The sequence below is a fragment of the Gymnogyps californianus genome, chromosome 1 (assembly GCF_018139145.2).
Source record: "Gymnogyps californianus isolate 813 chromosome 1, ASM1813914v2, whole genome shotgun sequence".
NCBI lineage: Eukaryota > Metazoa > Chordata > Aves > Accipitriformes > Cathartidae > Gymnogyps > Gymnogyps californianus.
The window spans coordinates 138,051,335-138,067,039 of NC_059471.1; the positions used below are offsets into that span (position 1 = coordinate 138,051,335).

General features: G+C 38.0%; 1 protein-coding gene across 1 annotated transcript in view; it reads left to right on the forward strand.

Annotated features, from left to right (window-relative positions):
• Positions 1 to 15,705, forward strand: part of LOC127026228 (potassium voltage-gated channel subfamily KQT member 1-like) — a 517,151-nt gene that overhangs the window by 218,715 nt on the left and 282,731 nt on the right. The window lies entirely within an intron of this gene.

Below are 15,705 nucleotides of genomic sequence, written 5' to 3' on the forward strand. Positions count from 1 at the left end.
TTATTTTCATCTGGCTCTTGTATAATTTTCTGCCCTTACAGTAAAAGTTGTCTATGTGGCTTTTAATATATTGTTACACTTTTACAGTCTGTTAAACTGCATTGCATTTTAATTGGGTAGGTCTCCTCACTGGGGTTGGAAAGATTGGTAGAGAAAGGCATTCCAGATATAAAATGATTTAGTTTTGTAAACTCCTGTTGTCACATAATAACTTTTGAAAGGATCACTTGCCAAAAACTTAAATACACCCCCTGCTGTAATTCCCTTGCCTTACCTGGAGATACTCCAGAGAAGAATTTTGACTACAGCTTTAACAAAAGACCAAGAAAAAAATGAAGTTGCAAAAACAAAAGTTTATCTTGTAACTTATCCTTTTGCCAGTCTGTTTAAAAATGATACTGTTGTAATATTGTTAGTTTAATGGTTCTTTATAATTACCCTTTGGTAGTTTGAGAACAATATTTATTGAACTCTGTTTTCCTTCTATTCTTTGACCTGGATTATTTATTCTTGTGTTGGTCATACAAGTTGCAAGATGCAGGCGTTTTAAAATAATTTCCTTCTTTAATAATAAGAGTCTTCATTACGTAAAAATTGTGAAGCATTACATTTATTAAGAAGTGCAACAAAAGACACAATTTTAAATGTTCATTTTGCAAGTACCTCACAGCAAAAAAAAAATTGCATAGTTCTACTATCAAGTATTATCTAAACATTAAAATTTAGTATGTTCTCAGAGTAAACACAAATCATTCCTTTCACTCCAAAGTCGATAGTTATTTGATTTTTATGAAGAACTCTTCTTGTCATTTGAAACAACATGAGCCATGCTGTCTTAAGGCATAAGACAATGAAGTGCAGTCCCTCATTTGAAACAGGGATATTGGTAACAGCCTTACAGCACAGTGGGCAGACATTGGATGTGATAGATCTACTGCATTGTGCATTGCACGGCCGAATCCCACGTGGAGTGAGACCACATTCACGGCACATTAATGTCTCCGTGTTTGTGCACATACTCTGGTTGTGCCTGCATTTTCCCCACGTTTTTCAGGATAGTGTTTTGTGAGAAGAGGAAAGGGACAATTAATTTTATCACTAATTAAAAAATGAACATGACCCCCTTATTTCTGTTTTTACCCATCTGTATAGTGGTGCCAAGGCCCAATAACTGAAATCAAGTCCATATGGCGTTTCAAACTCTAAAGACTTTCTTCCTCACAGTAAGCTCTTCCCAGTAATTGACTGTGATGAAAGAAGGATGAAAAAAGGACATTTTGATAAATCGCCCTCACCAAGGAGAGTCTGAAAGTTCTTTTTGCCAGTTGCATTGACTTTAATTTTTGAACTAAACTTTGCTTGCATTTCAGTTACTCGTTTGATCATTAAACTCCCAACTAAGGTAGGCCTTGGAAGACTTGAATTATAGCAATACTGTTAAGAATCTAGAGATAATGTCTTTTTTTAAAAAACCTGTAAACCTTTGGCAAAGCAGTTAGGCTTTTGTTTTAGATCCAGGACACATTTTGTAAGGCAGTTATGAACTCCACATAACAGATTCAATTTGAAAAAATTATCTACTTGCCTTTCTAACTTTCTTATTTTCCTTTAATCTTCTAGTTCACTGCACCAACATTTGCATCCTTTCTTTTGTTTGTAAGGATTTTTTGTAAGGTCTGTGTGACTCAGATGGAACTAAGGATGGGCTTTGAAACATCATTCCATCCCATAATATTCTCTGTTTCCAAGTTAAACTCCACTATTTTATTATAAATATACAGTGGCACCAAGTATGATTCAGTTTAGCTGCTGTAGTTTGGAGGGCATTGTTGAAAAGCAATTGATGGTTTAAGTCAAAACACAGAAAACACTATTTGCTTTCTTTTGCAACCTGACTCCTGTGTCATTTAAAACAGGACTTGACTGACTAGGTGAGGTAGGGGTCGCATGACGTATCCTTCAAATAATAATACTCTTCTGGTGCATACACTGTGACCTTTGCCTTTTAGCATAGACAATAAATTTGCTTCTGATAACCTCTCTAGCTGGGCATAGCATGGTCTACTGAAAGTATGTCAAATAAAATGAGTCCTTTCTCAGTCTGGAAACCAAAATGGGAAGCCCGATAGTTGGATAAATCAATTCTTTCATACACCTAGAGGGGGAAAAAAAGGACCAGGAGCTTCTGACACATGCATCTGCAGCCTATAGATTTTTCTGCATTCTGGGGATGTGTGAGAAGTAATTTAATGTGCATCCTTCTTTACTTTCATATTGGAGAGAGTTACAGGATGGGGAGAGTTGGCATCTTCCATTTATTTCAGCTATTGCTGGAAAGAAGTGTGCCAAAAGTACAAGTTTTAGGCTTAGTGTGGCTGTCGGTCCACTAGGCATCTCTTAAACCAGTCATCTAACCAGTGCAGCAAAGGCAGCAGTCCTAGTTAAACAAGATGCCGGTATCTAAACTCATTTAAACTGCTGTTTTGTCAGAATATGCCAGTTCAAAAGCTACCATTTCATCTAGGAGGGGGGCCTCTGGCTGCCTACCAGTCCATATGTACAAATCCTCAGCTTCCGTTATCTGCCTGTGTACAAGGCAGGACCAACTGCCCTGGTGACTGTCAGGAATTAAATGCCTCCCCAGACGCAGAAAGGATGCCAGTGGCCACTGTGAAGCTGCTGCATACCCCCATAGAGATGTTGCGGCTGTTGAGGATGGAAATGGTGCCCAGAAGAAGCTGCATCCTATCGCTGTCTAGTCATGGTGGCTCTTTCGGTGTGCTGGACTGACTTCTTAAATAGTAGGGACAGCTGAGATAGGAGGAGAAGGAAGAAGGGTGAGGAAAGGAACTGGGTGGGAATGAAGGAAATACAAGGGACTCCCAGGCTGCGAGAAGTCAAACAGAGAGTCTAGAAGTGCATGGTTTGGGGAGACTAGGGCCTTGAGGCACTGAGAAAGGCTGTGGTATAGAGGGAGTCTAGGCACGGAGGATGTGAACTAGTGGAGGTTAGTGCACCTGTAGTTGGTGGACATAAAGCAGTGGTGGACAAAGCTGGGTAGGAAGGATCTTGGGATTCAAATATTCTGGCATAGAGGTCAACCAAGGGGGAAACCTGAGAGGAGGATACTTGAGTGGGAAAAAGGTTTTGTTGTTGTTGTTGTTTTGGGTTTTGTTTGTTTGTTTTTGTTATTGTTTTGTTTTGTATTTGAGAGGGGCCTTCTATAGCTGAAGAAGTTAAGTTACTGTAGAAATAACAATGAATGTTGTCATACAGACATCTGAGAGTCAGGTGTGTTTGGTAGGAAAATCAGCAGCGTCATATTAGCAGCACTCCCAAACTTCCTCTCTTTCATAGAGCACCTTTTAGCTGGGAATCAGAAAGTACTGTATAAACATAAACATATATGGATAAAGGAAGCCTGACCCATGGGAATGTTTGATTTTTTCCTGAGATCACACGTTGAAGCCTGGTGAAAGAATCAGGAAGAGTGCCAAAGTTTCCTAATTTGTAGTGCTTTGTTCTTGCAAACAGACAGTATCTCCTGCAGGCTGTGTGTATGCTGATTGTATTTATTGACATTTGCATGTACACGAGTAGGAATAAAATAGAATTAAATCTCTGATAAATCTCTATTTATTAACATATTGTCTGTGAGTAGTGAAACTAACGAAGCCTGGTTTCCTATGGATTTGAATTTCATGGCTGGACTCTGATGTCCAGTAAAATCTAAGTTCCAATTGAAGCTTTTCTCACAGCTGGGGTATTTACAGAGCATCTTGTGTGCCTGGATTCTCTAGTGTCTAATAAAAAGGGAGCTTATTTTGCAGTTCTTCGTGTTCATGGGGCACCACTAATGGGGGCTCTTTTTTTTATCTTCTTTGCCTCTTACTTTCATTAAGTTTATTAGAACAAAACATAATTGTGATCATTACTCCTCTGTCAAATTGGTTTTAAAAGTCCACCTCAGGCATGCTAAGATGGAAAGCCAACAAAGATGTAAAATGATGCGGAGTGTATGATCACTTTATTTTCCTTAGGACACAGGGCTAAAAACTGGGTTAGCCTTTCAAGCATCATATTGTTTTCTTTCTAAGTAAAACATGAATAAGCACTGGTATTTACATGATGGTGTACAAAATGGAGATAATACTTTAATATGATAATATAGGTTGCCATCAAAGCCATAAAAAATGATTAGACTGACTGATCATAATGGATATAAGTGCCTCAGGACTTCTAAGGAGAACAACAAATCCCATACCAGCAGGGTCTGCGAAGACAGGCAGAAATACTGGAAATGAGAGAGTTGATATTATCCAGAAGTAAAAGTGATTGAACAGTCAATTACTTCTAGAAGTTGTTTGTTTAAACATTTAACCACTGCTAGCATTTAGAGTAAGTGCTCTAGCTATCCATCTGTGAACAAATAACAATGCTGCTGTATGCCCCTCAGCCATTAACTACAAACCCTTAGGACCAATTCCATTTTTACTCTCTTGAATCCACATATTTTTGACAAAATAGCAGTAATAATGTGGGCTGTAAATTGCACTTGGTTTAAAAAAAAATTAAACTGCAATTTAGCACAGCCAATGAAAACATTTGTTTCACAAGTTTAAACTTTCCCATGGGAATGCTGGAGCAGCCCTTCTGATCTCTCTGTGTGTGTATTCAAAGGAAACATCTTTACAATACAGATGCTTGGGAAAACATACTGGAACGTAGACATTGCTTCTCAGGATAATCACAGAAACACAACAAACTTGCTGGTGTTTGTTTGTAGTTAAAGGTTTAAAAAAATAAAACAGCAGATTATGTTTTTTTATCTGTGATTTACATGCCAAGGGCCTCATTTTTTTCTAAACATGAGTAGGCATAAGCAAATCTTTGTACACCAGCAGTAAAATAAAGAGGTGAGCTTGATGTCTACAAGGGCAGTGGATGTGGCTGCTGCTGCTAAGTCACTGCTGGATCTGGGCCAATTAGATCAATGTCACCTCCCACAGGTCTTATATGAGTAGCTCCAAAGAGACAATGGAGGAAATTTCTATCCACTTGATGCTTAGGTAATATGTCAGTACTTAAGACATGACAAATCCATAAGAATTCTACTCCTACATCTGTGCTGGACATGATTTTGTGTCTTTCCGTTGTAAAACCTTCCTTTCTAAGATGGCTGGATAATACTTGACAAAAACCAGGTGTCTTTCCCTTCAGGGCTTGGTCACTGCTGGATCGTATCTCTGCAATGAATGAGCTACAGTGGCTCTGTTGAGTAGATTGTGGTCCACTTCACATACATCTAAGCACCAATCGATCCTGCATATTGGGGGACTGGCAGGGGGACAAAGCTTTCATGTGGTATTCCTAGCCAGACTGGTAGAACTAGCTGGTGGAAGTACCAATAATGATCATCTTCAGAACTTGCTGAAACTCTGGCATCGGCTCTCCTACCAGAATCAAATGGCTTTATGTCATTTTAAGAACTCGTGAGAATCAGTAGGTGTTTGAAGTAGGTGTTTGTCATACAGGAAAGTGTAGTAATCAGTTCAAGAATATCCCGTTCAGTATTGAGTGAGCTGCTAGACTCAGCCCCTGTGGCAAATGACTGGATACTATCTGTCAAAGGTGATGAAACATCTCCAGACTGTTTTGAGCATTTCTTTGAAATATCTTGCTGGGGCAAGATCTAATCTTGCTTGCCGTGATACCTAAATTAATCACCTACACAAGGTGATATGAATGTAGACTATAGTTTATTTTTTGTGATTCAGTCTTGAATTATGATTGCCTTATCATGGTATTTTGGCTGGTCTTCTAACTTGTTATGGTGCTGAGATTCCTCAAGGGCCAATAGTTCAGACCTGTCTTTTACAAAGGCTCTCAGGATTGTCCTGCTAAAATTCCTAACACTTCCAGTAAACTACATTTTGCATTGCTGAATAAAGCAAGTGGACTTTGATACTGTTTTCCTTCTGCTCTGACCTCGCTGTGGATTCTCAGTGAGTTCAGTGTCATGACTTCCTTTGGAAAAGGTCATGTTGAAATCACATTGCACATCCATCCTAATAGCAATCTCAGAACATAACCTAATTAAACTGCTAGCCTTCTTCCTACATATTATGTATGTGGTTTTGATATTTGATCTGTGGCTATGATAGGACAAAAATTTTAGACCATCTTACGTCCTTAAGTGGATCATAAAGTGGTTTTCTGCATGAGAGTGTGATCTTTCTCTCTCAAAATGTCAAAGCAAATTTCAGCTATGGCACAAAGCAGTAATTTAGTATAGTACCTTAGCCACAGTTAAATATGTGGTCTCAACATATGAGTAGACCTTGATGCTGACTTTAAAAAGATGTTCAGTCATGACTAGAGTAATGAAGTTGAATACACTGATTTCCACTGCCAAGTTCATCCCAGAGAGAGTCACATAATTGCATATTTGAAGAAGAATACACTTGCAGTAATGGATTGCTCTTTGAGATGATGTAATCAAAATGGATCTTCAACACGGCTTTTAGTAGGCTTTAGAAATAGAGACTTAGACTTATAATTCTGAGAGTTATGATGGAAATATGCGAAACAGCTTTTGGACCTTTATACAGGAACAAGAAGTTATATGCATGATCCCTGTTAGCACTGCAGATCAGGAGACTACAATCTTGCCTGCTTTGTGTGCTCTTAGGGTAAGATATGCTGTGGCTACAGTGTTTCAAAGATGACAATTACTGTATGTAAATGGTGTCTTTATTTTTGTTACAGCTAATTGGGTGCCTGATTTATAATTATCTGGAAAATATCTGGTGTTCAAAACTAAATATAAATCTAAATTCCTAAGAAAATTGCATCTGCTGTAGGAGACAGCAAGATAGCTTGATTCCCCAGAAAAGTTATTTGGATAGAATCAGAAAGAATACAATGTTCTTTTCTTTTTTGCTTCTAAGGTAACTAAGCATTCCTGAAGATAAACTGTGCTTTAACCATTCATCATAGCCAGTTCTTGCTTAATCAAATTAACTATCACAGTTTATTATAATTTTGATTTTTTTAACATTGACAGAAACCATTGTTTATTTAAAAAAAAAAAAGTGAAGCAAATCTGGCATAGAATAGCTAAAGAGACTGAAATATCTGACTCAAACAGCTGTCCACAGGCATGTGTCTTTTCCAAATACCAGCTGCTTCCACTAAGCCTCTTGCCAGCACACCTACAATGCAACAGCCTAATCATGGCTTGTAAGAGCAGCTATCCATGTAAATTGATAAAAACATTACTATACCACTCTCTTCCAGTAATAGTTCAGTTGAAAAGTTCCAGCTGTTGGAGGCAAAAATATTCTGATTAGGACAATGTGGTGTTTTTCTAGTTCCCCTCACTTAGCAGTTAAGGGTATGTTGCCTTTAGCAATATTTGCCTTTGTTCAAGGCCTCCTGACCTGAGGGTTCTGTTTTATAGTGCACTCACGACCTCTCATTACTACATATACAAAACAAGACATGGCTGGAATGATAGAAATACATCTGTTAAGTGAAAAAGCTAAAGGACATCTTACTGAAGACTTACGTATCCTAAAAATAAGCAAACATCAATGGAAGGGGCTGAAGATCAGCTAAAGTGAAGCTGACAGTGGGTCTGGCATCCCTTACTCTGAATGAAGTTTTAGTTTTATATTCAGACTGGTACACTGGCAGTTCCTTTTCTGAGGCATGCAAAAGCCATGCTGCTGTATCTGTCTACACAGTTGATGTTCATAATAAATGGTTATGTCAATCACTGTGGAAACTCCTATATCTTACTGTTCATACCCCTTGAGCACACACACATTCGGAAAGAGAGATCTATATATGACCTCCACATACTCCTGTGTCAAAGGAAGTTGTATTTAAGCAGAGTTACTTTTTTACCGAGCTAATTTCAGAATTGTTTTATTTTAAAAAAGCCTTTTGAGAAACTTGATTTAAAGGGAATGAGCTTTCAGTCCAAGTAGTGTCTGTATCCAGTGATATCATCAGAGTAATGTCATGGGTTGCAGCATCTGGGTTTCATGACTATAGTGCAAATATCACTGAATACCACATTTTATAGCATACACGTGTGTTGACTGTCTTGGTAGTAACTTAAACAGCATTAGATATGAAATGGCCATTTTTACTGCTGACCAGCAGTTGTTCAGGACACTAAGAGAAATCACTGTGTGTGTAGAGCCAAACACTTCTTGGAGGTGCACAACAAAAAACCAAGATGCAGCAGACAGGACTTGCAGCCAAGGGAATTTCCAAATATGCGGAAGGAAAAAGCTCTTCACATTGAAGGTGATTAAGCACTGGGAAAAGCATCCAAAGAAGATGTGTAATCTCCATCCCTAGAGATATTCATATCTCAAATGAGCAAGGCCCCAAGCAACTTGATGTAATTTGAATGGGAGGTTGGACTGGGAAATCTCTAGAGGTCTCCTCTCTTCCAGCCTTCAGGGTGATTCTGCATATTGCAGCTCAGTGTGGCTGCTTGCCCACCATTTTGGCTGTGTGGCAGGTATAAGTTGCCTAATCTAGAGGACTTACTCTATTGCAATGCTTGAACCACACTTTTAACACACTATTAACAGAAGGTGCATCCTTGTATATAACAGTGGAAGAGGCCCCGAGAAGAAGCACATTATTTACATCGTACTTTCTTTTTGAAAACTCACTGCTTTCCAGCAGGGAAACTGGAGATTCTTATCATACTTCTAGGGGCAAGAAACCCCCAAATACTTCACATTCCATTCCCTAGGAAATCTGCAGTCTATGAAAGCTAGATGCATTAGGAGTTGTATGGCTGGACTATCTTTGATAAAGAGAAAAAAATACAAGAATTGTGACCCCCATCAGGAAAAATTGAATTTGCATTTCAAAAGGCTTATATGATTTTTCATTAAGAGCATGGTATCACTAAACACATTAAAACTGCATGCAATAATTGACAAAATACTGAACTGTGAAAGACTGAGCTATTAAGCATTTAAGCTTCTTAAATGCATAATATTATAGCTTGGAAATTAACAGTAGTATGAGCTAGCTCCTAGTGGCCTAGATAAAGTCATTGAAATGTATGGCCAAAACTATTTGTATAAAGGTAGCTGTTGGAAGTATATTGCGTCCATGTCATGTGTACCTAGAGAAAAAAAATTCTGTTTGAACTTCTATAGGAAGCAATATGCAGCCTTTTGACCTCAACATTTTAAAGCTAGGAATTCTGAGTCATTGGTAATGAATAAATAAATGGCTCTGACATTTTCATTAAAATATGTATTTAGAGGAGAATTTTAAAACCAAATATTGATACCATTGAGTCTGTCTTATAATGCTGACCTGATTGTGACATTTGTCATGCTGCAGCTGACAAATTACACCAGGTTGGAGGTGATCTTAAAAGGTTCAGCATACTATTAAAATGCATAAATACTGACCAAGCTCTTTTTCTAAAATCTGAGACCAATTAAGAAACTGTGATAATTTTGTTAGAATCTTAAGATCAATTACCTAGGAGGAAGAGAGGAATATAATAATGATGATTTTAGATATCTAAAAGGTTCCAGGCTTTATCGAAGTACAGAAACACTTGGAAATGATCCAAGTATCTCTGAGTGTCCCACTGTTAATTATTCATGTCCTGGGGAGATGCTGGTAACACCAAAACAAGTGACCAAACTGCTAATAAGCACCATTTTGTCTTCGTTCCACATAAACTAAAATCTGGTTTAAATTTCAGAACTGCATTCATATGTTAGAATAAAACAGGGGTGGTTTCTCCAGTGGGGTTTTTTTGTTGTTTGGTTTTGTTTTTTTTTAACCGGAGAGCTCAATGTGTGGAACTCCTAACATCTTCAGCAAAACAGCTGCTAAATATGAATAATCTAAGGGAAGTTTGCTTGTTTATGGGATTTTATAGGAAGGTTAGAATACAAGTTTCTATCTACAAAACAAATTAGAGAATTATTAATGGTAAGGTAATAGATATGTTGTGTTGTTATGACTGAGTGCACTACCTGAGCCATTAGTAGGTAGCTCATATTACTGTTAATTTCTGAGATACGGTGCAGGGAATGGTTGCGTATTTAGGAACCTTTGATGTGATTGAGCTGTGTGATTGTGTGTGGTTAAGCTGCATTAGTGAAGGTTAGGTTTGTGAGAGAAAGAGTACAAGCAATAGCAAATTTTTTTTTTTTTTATAGACTCTGCATGTTTCTAAAATGATTCTTGTATACCTGTATATCTATTGCTGTATCTATATACATCCCTATTCTGTACTTAATAAATCCAAAACAGCATAGTGTACCGTAAAAGATAAGTTTCTGCTGGGTTAGGACGTTCCCCTTAAGTTAGTTATGGATTCTCCATTTGCAGCTAATGCTGTTTTTCTGATCTCATGCTGGATGAAGATTCACCTGCATGATCTGTGTGCCTCAGTTGCCTGCTCAAATGTAGGAAGTGTACGTTGCTTGCGAGCTCATTGTTCTAAGTATTACAGCTTGGAATTTCTACTGTGTAACACTGAATAATGATGCCTTTTGAAAGGTGTTTCCAAGATCCAGATATGCCACTAAGACATACCACAGAAACACTTGTGATACACAAGTCATTTTGTAAGATATGAGAGCATTGAGGTATGATGGGCCCTTTTCCTTTGTGAAATAACTTCTCTGTTCTTAGTACTTTGAAACTTTTACTTATTTTATACTTAACCAGATTCTAATACTTTTTTTCACTTGGCATTTTAATCTGCAACTATTCCCTCTGACTTCAGTTGTTGAACTGGCAGAGTACCACCAAGATGTTTAGGGGACTGGAGTACATGACATATAAGAACACACTGGCAGAACTGGGTTTGTTCAGCCTTAAGACGAGAAGTCTCAGGGGAAACCGTATTGCTGTCTGCAACCACCTGATGGGAGGGTGTAGAGAAGACTTCATCTCAGAGGCATAGAGTGACAGAATAGGAAGCAACAGATCCAAGATGGACAATGGGAAATGCTGGATAGATATGGAAAAATGTTTTTTCATCATGACGGTGATCAGACACCAAGACAGCTGATCATAGAGTGTGGAATCTCCGTCCTCAGAGATACACAAAACTTGATCGGACAAAGCCCTGAGCTCTCTGTTCTAAGCTGGCCTTCCTTTGAACACGAGGCTGGATTAGATGACCTTTGTGCATCCCTTCCAAATATTAATTATTTTGTGATTCACTGGAGGATTTCTGAAGCAGTGATCTTTTATGAAACAAAGAAAATCAGCAGTTAGCTTAATATGAGCCATTCAAACTTACTGAGGTGCTGTGGAGTAGGTTGTGCATATTTTGGAAAGTGGTTGTGTAGCCACTGTGAACTGGTACCGTGTTTGACCAGGAGAAGTTCTTGCAACAAAAGTCATGGATGGCTCTCCTGTAGCCATCATAAGATGCCTATAGTTTCCTTAATGTTTCAATACCTAGAACATTATCTAGAAGCCAATTAATGTATTTTTAATCATAAAAAATATTCAGTAGAATATTCTACTGATTTATCTTTATTTTGGAGGCAACATGGAGAGATTTAGCATATAAAATTGCCACATTAATGTAAAAGCATTTGGGTATGGAATATCAATTAATTCATGTTTTTGTCTTATGCTGCAATGTGTCCATGTAATTGTAACAGTATTACTGCACCCATGTTCCTCCATGTTAGTTATTGTATGATTAGCCATCAGTAAAGGCTGGATCTTCTAACAGCATCTGCAGATCATTGTGCTCTTACTGCTGATTCCCAATATTGCAGCCCTTGCAATTAACTGGAAGGAGCAATTGCAAAGAAACTCCCATTTCTGCTTGCAGTCCTCAGCCTAAGCGTGTCCTGGGCTCTGTAGAAATACTGTCTGCTTGGTAAAAATGGAATCATTAGATTATTGACATGTTGAGCTGTAAGAAATCTCTGCTGAGCAACTGTAAACTCAGGTCTTTCAGAGACTTATAGTTGGGTCAAATTTGGGTGATTTCTTGGGAACAGCAAAAAGCACATTGCTGACAGATGTGTGAAGCTTCTGTCAGGCATTAGCTTTTTGCTTTAAAGCAAGTACTATTAGCTCTTTTGACTGCACTGTTACTGATTGGACAGAGGAATCTTTTTTGAAGTACTTTTGTTTGTTACGTAGACATAAATGCTTCTTTTCTCCTGAAATTCTCAGAAACTATTGTATAATATTTGCAAAGTTGGTAAAGTTGCAAGGAAATAAAATTAAGATCTTGTAATGATAAATACCAGGCAATCTTAATCATAAATTTTCTAGCTGTATGCCAATTTTTATGCCAATCATTCTGTGTTCTTTCTCATGATGAGCTGGATTATAGATAATTCTCTTTTTAATTAAAATATATTTCTGCTAGAAATGATCTGCTTGGTTATAATTGCAAAGACATTTCCTAAATTTGAACAAGTGTTTATATATTACAGTTAATCCAAATACATGTTTTGAAAGGACAGCTTAAAATAGCAAAATCATAATATCATAACTCACAAATTAGAACAGTCACAAGGAAATGCCATAATCACAAGATTAGCTTGAAGATTTAAGTGAGGTCAGAGACTTGACTCACCAGCTGTGCTCTGACTTTTTTCTGAATTGAGAGAACTGTGTATGGTTGCACAGAGGCAAATAGGATCTGTAAATTCATCTGTAATTTTTATTCCATTCTCATTTTTTGTGTGGGCTACTTTTTAGCATTTCTGGTTTACGATAACAGTAGTCACTATCTCCTACTATTAGTGCTGTTGTGCATTTATTACAAACCTGGTTGTTGTTGGTATATAACTTTTCCAGAACAGTATGCTAGAAGTTAAGAGTTTCCATTCCCACTCAGCTGTAAAACACTTTTTGTTGCTTTTCTTTGCTCTTTTCTTATGTAGCCATTGATAAATTAAAGGAAAGGAAATCATTGCACCAAAAAACGTATGGAGAGAGGAAGAGAGTTTCCTTATCTAACATCACTACTGTGCCATTGGCTGTGGCTTATCAGGTATCATAAGCTAAGTAAAGCTAAGCCTGATCATTACTTGACTGAGAAATCATGAGGGAAATACTAATTGTTTCAGGAAGTAGCGCAGATCTTTTGGTTGAAACATCCTTCTTTTGAGTTGCACTTGTTCCATTACTGCGATTGAGTGTTAGAAGTGCATACTGGCACTGGAAGTATTCAGATGAGTTTTGAAATACAGATCCAGTGAAAAGATCAGAAGCAACATTTTATACACTTGTATTAAGCATGGTAAAAATCTGGTGTCGGTGTCTGGCACTAAAAAATTCAGACATCTTTGCAAATGTGTTAAGTGTCTTTGTAGTCCAGCTGGCATCTCTTTCATCCAAAAAAGAAGTGTCACAGTCCAAAATGCAACAGAACACACCTACGGTTTGGCAGTGATTTTTCTAAATCAAAGGTTGAAGCAGATATTTGATTTCTGTTATTCATTCTTACCATATCTTTCACAAGAAATGCAACGGGTCTTAAATTGACTGCGTCTTAAATGCTATCAATCATGAGAATTACAAGGTTTATAAATAGATTTCCACAAACCTTGGTATAATTTCTTAGCAACAGATGAAATCAACATTTAATATGAGTCTCAGATGAAGACTTTATATAGGCCTAGATATTTCCTGAAAGGAGTTCTCCCTCATTATGTAAACAGCTAGCCACAGGAAAACGAAAACTTAGGCTTATAGGTTACAAAAAATACTCTTTCATGTTAGGAATGATGTCTTTAGTAAGCATCCTCATTTAGCTTAATGACCTTAACATGAATGGTTGATTTCAAGTATCTGGCGGTATTGGAAACAAAAGTATTTTAACTAATGTTCAGCACACATGTTTCTAATGGAAGTACATATTCTTGCAGTCTCACTGCTCTGAAACTTTTGATTTATAAAACCAGGCTCTTCAGTTATGTCTACTCACCTGCTTATTTAAAGATACATTTTATCCCACTCATAACTCAAATTTAAATCATGGCCTTCACTAAAAAGGAAAGAGAGGAGCACCACTTTTCGCTTTGGAAAGGAAAAACTCTGAAGAGCAATTAGTAGGGATCTGCAAAGGAAAACTTTATACTCTGCTCCCCTGTGCTTTCTAACCAAGCCAGTCCTTCCAGTTGGCAGTAATCAGAGTCCTTGTGGACAGATGCAGGACAGACAAAAAGGACTGAATGAGTCACAGTGATCACCCTTCAGTCTTCCCTGTAGTGGTGGACATGCAGGTGGAGTCCAGTTCCCATGGCAGGGCAGTACTTATCCTCAACGTAAACTGCCCTAAGCTCAGCATGGCACAGAGGTCTGCCTCCTCGAGTTTCTCTTTATTTAGGCAAGAGTAAGAATTTGGTCCTAGTATTGCCGGAGGTTACTGTTCAGAGGTTATCTAAGCCTTGGCACTTCAGAATTTTGCATGATCACTACTCTACCAAAATCACAATGTGATCCAAGCACTCATCACTGTTAATAGTGGTAGAAAGTAGGACAGTTTCTACATGCAGTACACTGGATTGCAAGAACAGTGTTGAGCCCAGCCTGTGAGCCCTACCATGTTGCCAGGATTGTGCAGTCCTGTTCAGCATTACATTGGTCAAAGAGCTTTTGGATCAGAGCTGACTTGCACCCTAATAGCTGAGAGGCTGGGCAGAATTAACTAGTATCAGTGGGCATCCCCTCTGTGTGGCACGCACTTTGCTGGTACATATATTATTTGATCTTCAGCCTTTTTTAGTATTTCATGAAGGCAATTATATGGTCTCAAGGACTGGAGTTTCAAGAAGAAACCAGACATGCAATAAAGTATTGAGATCTGGAAACAGAAATAATACTGTACATCAAAAAAGAATTTAATACCGTTCGTTTTGTTACATCTGTACTATTGAAGGTATTCTCTGCTCTGTGCTGGGCAACCTTTTAAAAACAGTTGTCCAAACCCACAAATAAGATATCAGGTCAAATAACCCAGAAATTTTGTTACTATTTTTGTTTAACTTCCTCCTTTGATAACTACCCATCACTTCTCTGTTCAAAGTTCATGGAGAAAAATTTTCATCCATGCAGGGGCTCCATCAAGTGCAGCTCCTATGACAAGAAGCAACCATGCAGTTGCATGTGGTTTGCACATCAGCATGTCTCAGAAAACGTCCTGGTGCTCTCAGGCAAGCCTGAGGCCCATGCTTCAGTTCCTGTGGTGCGATGGGTTGGGGTTTGTATGCAACAAGGGCCGTGTGGTTCCAGATCGGGATCTGTGTATACTTAGCCCTTTGCGTGAAATCTGTGAGTGCTGCTTGGATTTAAAAACTCTCAGTGTGTAAGTGAATTATACTTCAGAATGTGTAGAGTATCAAACATTTGAAGCCAGGAAGATTGAACTTTTTTTTTTCCCTTTTAGAACAGGCACTTAAATACATATTTTTTCTTGAAGGTTTGGCAGGCACAATGTGTATAATGTAGGCCTCTGGTGAAATCCAAGTCAGCTGATCAAACTCCATCTTTGAAAATGCAGTAAAGTAACTTTTTGGAAAGGCAAGATTTTTAATTCTATTTAACATGCATATAGCAAGATAAGTTAGATTTGCTAACTTAACCCAGGGCAAATAATTTGTTCATTGGTAGATACCTCATGTTTATGACAACACAGAAAACTGACATTCAGTCCTC